Here is a 5,280-nt window from a genome sequence, read left to right on the forward strand (position 1 = left end):
ACTGGGTGTGACAGTGTACACCGTCAGCACTCAGGAGACAGAGGCAGGTGGATCTCTGGGTTTGAGGCCAGCCTGGTCTACAGAGTGAGTTCAGGACAGCTAAGACTATATAGAGAAACTCTGTCTCCAAAAACTGAAAACCAACAAAAAAATTACTTTTTTTTCTTGTATATGGTTATTTTGTCTGTGTATATCTGCACCGTATGCATGACTAGTGTGTTGGATCCCTGAGATTGGAGTAGATGTATAAATGCAGAAAAGTTGGGATAGTCTCTCTGATAGAGAAGTTGCAGCACTTTAGAAGCTCAGTGTATTTTTTATGTGCAGCTCAGCAAGGAATCAGGGTTATTGAACACAGGTGAACGAGGAGCCAGGTTTAGCTGATATTAGTAGGAATAGTCTCTATAGGGAAGTAGTCTCTGTAGAAGGGACAGTCTTCAGGCTCACAGATGGCAGTGCAGGAGAAAGCCACCATGGACATTTTTTTGTACACAGTATCAGCAACCCCACATGGACCAGGGAAGGCTTTGCTGTTTCTCAGAGCCTCACTTGGAGATGGCCTTGCCATTTTCTATAGTTCTAAGACACTGGAGTCCCTGACATGGTTGTGTCTATGTCAAATAATACACATTCACTCAGAATTTCACATGCTCTATATGGTAGTGTGCAACACATGCATGCCTGGTACCTGCAGAGGCCAGAAGGTTCTTACACACCATGTGGATGCTGGGAGTCAAACCCAGGTCCTCTGGAAGAGCAGCTACTTCACTTAATTTTGGAGCTATCTCTCCAAACCCCACCCCCTGTAGTGGGATGATGAAGATTTACAGTACCCCCTCTTTTTTATAAATTTATTTTGTTTTTAATTACGTGTATATTTGTCTCTGTGTGGGGCATGCACATAAGCACACATGCTGCAGGAGGCCAGAGGTCTTGAGTCCCTTTGGAACTGGGACTTATATGAAGTTGTGAGCCACTTGATACGGGGATGAGAACCAAGGTTGAGTGCTCAGCGAGAGGAGCAAACACTCTTTTTATTTATTTTTTTTTCTGTTTTAAAAAGCTTTATTTTCACTTGGTCCAAGACTTGGGAGAGGCTCCAGGGCGGTTACAAAGTTGCCTAGTGGCTTGAGAGGTTCATTCAGGTGGAGGTTCTGAGGTGGGCTGGTGCAGAGCAGAGGAGAGAGCCCCTTGAAGGTGCAGAGGCCTCCTAGTCGTGCTTGAGCGTGAGGCGCTCAAAGAGATACTCTCCCAGAGATGCCTGGGGCACGCCAGTTTGCACTGGTTGTGGCTCTGCCAGCCTACGGATGTTGGTCAGGTGGTTGCCCATCTTCTTGATGAGCTTCACCTCCTTATCCAGGAAGTGGCTTTCCAAGAAGTAACAGAGATGAGGGTCTGTACGGGCAGATCCCAGGTCATGCAGATCCAAGAGGGCCTGGTTCAAGTTCTTTTCCAGGGCCAAGGCAGCTTCCATGGCCTCCTGGGTTTTACCCCATTCATCTTGAGATGGCTTCTGCACATCCTGGAAGAGTGCACAGCCCCCGCGATCATCGTTCTGCAACTTGAGGAGACGCTCGCTCGGTGCCTTTGCGCTTCTCCCTCCAAAGCCATGTCATCCCGGTCAAAAAAGAAGCCCAGAGAGAGGTAGGTGTAGGAGGCCCGCAGGTGCAAGTTGACCAGGCGGTTCACAGCAGCTTCCACTTCGGTGGAATAATTCTGACGAATCTGAGAGGTCATGGCTGATCCGGAGTTTGGAGTTAACCGCAAGGACTGGGCTGGCTGGTCCTAGGAGCCAAAGGCAGCGAGGAGATGGTCTCGGAGGCTGCGACTGGAGAGACTGTGAGGCGGCTGGAAGCTAACAAATCGGGAGTCCCCGGGTCTGTTCCGTCCAAACACTGTTGAAGCAAGACACAGATCCACGGGACCTCCAAGGCGCTGCCGAGCAAACACTCTTAAGCGATACACAGCCCCTGTGTGATTCTCTCAGTGATACTATACTACTGTTTCTCTCCTAAGTGGCAAAGCAGCATCACGTACTTAGGTAAGCTAATTTCAGCCTTGGAAGTTGTTAGTTCAGTAGTGATGAGCAAACCCAGGGTCTTGCACCTGTTCTGTGAGCTCTGCCCATGGGTTAGACAGTATCCCCCTTTTAAATTCATTTTTGAGTGAATTAACTCTGTAATGTGATTTATTTTGTGTGTCTGTCCCTTTAAAGGATCCCCAGTGGCTAGTCAACTGACTCTTTGGGGATGCTTAGCCATTAGAACTGCTTGACTCTAGACCTTCAGTGTCTGGGAACAGGAGAGGATATAAAAAATCCAGCAAAGGCTGAGACAGAGGAGTAGGATGAGGGTCAGAAGAGGAGGTTCCAGGAGATGGAAGAGTAGGGTCGGAGTATGGTTAGAAAAGACAGCTGGTGACAGTGGAGACGGGAGAAGCTGAGCTGAACCAGGGAAGATATTGTTAGGAGACAGGAGAAAAATCCAGGGAGAACCCACAAACAGAGTAGTGAAAAGAAAAACATAAAGAAAAGCTATACACCTCCTTAAAGAAATGTATCCCAGTGTTTACTCTGATATTTAAACATCTGTATTCCCTCAACCCTGCCCTGTTAGTCTATGGACTAGAATTAGTAACATGTGCCTACTGGGTAAGCCTTAGCCTTGGAGTCTAGGTCACAGTTCTCTAGCTGTGTCTCCTCAGCTGTGTGAACTTAGGCCAGGTCATTTCTCTAGTAGTTTCCTTTCTGTAAAATAGAACGAGAGATGGGTATAGCTCAGCAGTAGAGCACTTGCCTACCACGGTGAGGTCCTATAGGATCAGTGCCCAGAACTGAAAAGAAATGGAGGAAACTTCAAGCAGAATACATTCCGATGTAACTGTTCTACTGACCCTGCTATGGAGAAGGTTCTTGACTCTTGGCCAGCCTTTGCTGACTGAAGTAAGTGCCCTAACAGGAGAGAAGGTGAAGAGACACCTTCCATGGTAAGATGTCAGTTTTGTTTTTGTCAACAACTTAGTTTTTCTGTTCTAAGCTGTTTCCCTTCCCAGTAGAGTTGAAGGGAAAGCTCTCGATTGGTTCTACACTCCCCCTACAGAGTTAAAAATAATGAAACTGATTTTTAAAGAGCTTAGTGCCTTAGATTATTTGTTTTCTTATCAGTGCAACCATTTGACTGGAGGTATCTGAAGCGCCTTGTCTAGGAGGGGAAAGAGTTACTCAGTCAAGCCTGGCTTTTCGTCCTGATGACAGGCAGATAAGGGGAGGGAGTGAAAGTAGGCTGACTTCAGGAGCCTCAGTGACTGGAAACAGAAGTGAGGGAACACCTCAGGGAACTCAGGTAAAATGATCTGAAACTTCCTTCCTCTTAGATAACTCTTCGGTGGACTGAGAAGCAGCATTAATAATGAAAAAGGATTTCTTTGTAAAGTCAGAAATTTATTTGTGGCTTCATCAGCTGTGAGGAGCTGATTGGAAGGGGATCCTTTCCTCTTTCTGTGGTACTGACAAGTGGACGGAGGGCCTAGAATGTGCTAGGCAAGGGCTCTCATTAAGCTGTGCAGCAGGCCCTAAACTTACTGTGTAGCCCAGGCTGGCCTTGAACTCACTAAGCTGTCCAGCAGGCCCTGAACTCACTGTGTAGCCCAGGCTGGCCTTGAATCTTGATCCTTCTGTGTCAGTCTCCCAGGAATTCAGATCTGTTATATTAGCTTTATGAGAAACACACACCTTAATCAGGTAAGATATTAAGTTCAAATAAAAAATGCTTTTGATAACTACGTCTTGCTACTAAAATGGGAAAATTTGTTTCTTATGAATTCATGTAATATAGTTCAGGGTAACTTTTTTTTTTTGAGGTGGGATCCATTACTAATTTAGATGGCCCAGTATATACTCATACTTCATATTTTAATCAACCCTTTAGAATATTTTGACTTGTACCTATATAGTAATAGACATGAATACATACAGAAGAATACCTAGATTATTAACCTTTGTTATGACCCTTTCTAGAGGAAGGTGAGGATGGGGCACTAGAACACAGATTGTGTGTGTTACTTTGGGGATACCGCACAGTGCATTGTGTGTAAGTATGTGTTTGTGTAGAGGGCAGTGTTTGGTGTCTTCCTTCATTGATTTTCACATAAGTTTTCTTTTTTGCCAGGCGGTGGTGGCGCATGCCTTTAATCCCAGCACTTGGAAGGCAGAGCCAGGCGGATTTCTGAGTTCGAGGCTAGCCTGATCTACAGAGTGAGTTCCAGGACAGCCAGGATTACACAGAGAAACCCTGTCTCGAAAAAACAAAAAAAAAACAAAAAAACAAAAAAAAAGTTTTCTTTTTTGCTTTTGAGACAGGGTCTGTCTATGTAGCCCTAAATGTCATGGAATTCATCGTGTAGAGCAGGCTGCCCTTAAGCTTAGAGACTCCCACCTGCCTCCTTGAGTGTGCCTGGCTCTTTCACTTAATTTTTGAGACACAGTCTTTCATTGAATCTGGCTTACTGATTTGACTAGGTTGGCCAGTAGGATCCAGGCACGCATTGATCCCCGCCTCCCCCAGTATTGAGGGTGCAGATGTGAATCAATTATACTGTTATGGCTTCTTGTTCTGATGTCGTCTTCTTCTTCTCCTCCTCCTCCTCCTCTTCCTTCTGCCTCCTCCCTTCCCCCTTCTCCTCTCTCTCCTTCTCTCCCTCCTTCCTCCCTCCTCTTCTTCCTCCTCCCTCCTCCCCCTCCTCGTTCCTTTCCCTCCCCCTCCCTTCCCCCTCCTCCTCTTCTCTGTCTCTCTGATTCACATTCTCTCTCTGTCTCTGTCTCTGTCTCTCTCTCGTGTGTGTGTGTGTGTGTGTGTGTGTGTGAGAGAGAGAGAGAGACAGAGAGAGAGAGAGAGAGAGAGAGAGAGAGAGAGAGAGAGAGAGAGAGAGAATATATCTGAGGCTGTTTCTGCTAGGCTTGTTGGCCACTGAGCTCCTGAGACCCTCCTCTCTCTGATGCCCAGTTCTGAATTACTGTCACCTGTGACTTTTATGTGGGTGATGGTGATTTGGCCTCGAGGGTCCTCATGTCTGTGCAGCAACTGCTCTCACCTGCCGAGCCATCTCCCTGGCCCTTGTTGTCTTTTCTTAATGAAGAGGTATTGGCAGATAGGAGTGAATGAAGAAAAAGCTGCTGTGTGCTCAGTGGGTTCCTCCGTGACGTTGTTGGTACTTGGGTTGTGAAGGGAGTGGAGTACCATGGCAGAGTAGGAGGCTTGTCAGTCGTCTGAAGGGAGAGGGTCA

At 46.6% G+C, this 5,280-nt stretch overlaps 1 pseudogene; it reads right to left on the reverse strand.

Annotated features, from left to right (window-relative positions):
• Positions 1 to 1,210: 1,210 nt before the first annotated feature.
• On the reverse strand, positions 1,211 to 1,762 carry LOC114635707 (annotated as a pseudogene).
• Positions 1,763 to 5,280: the final 3,518 nt, after the last annotated feature.

The sequence above is a fragment of the Grammomys surdaster genome, unplaced genomic scaffold (assembly GCF_004785775.1).
Source record: "Grammomys surdaster isolate TR1022 unplaced genomic scaffold, NIH_TR_1.0 116600, whole genome shotgun sequence".
Classification (NCBI taxonomy): domain Eukaryota; kingdom Metazoa; phylum Chordata; class Mammalia; order Rodentia; family Muridae; genus Grammomys; species Grammomys surdaster.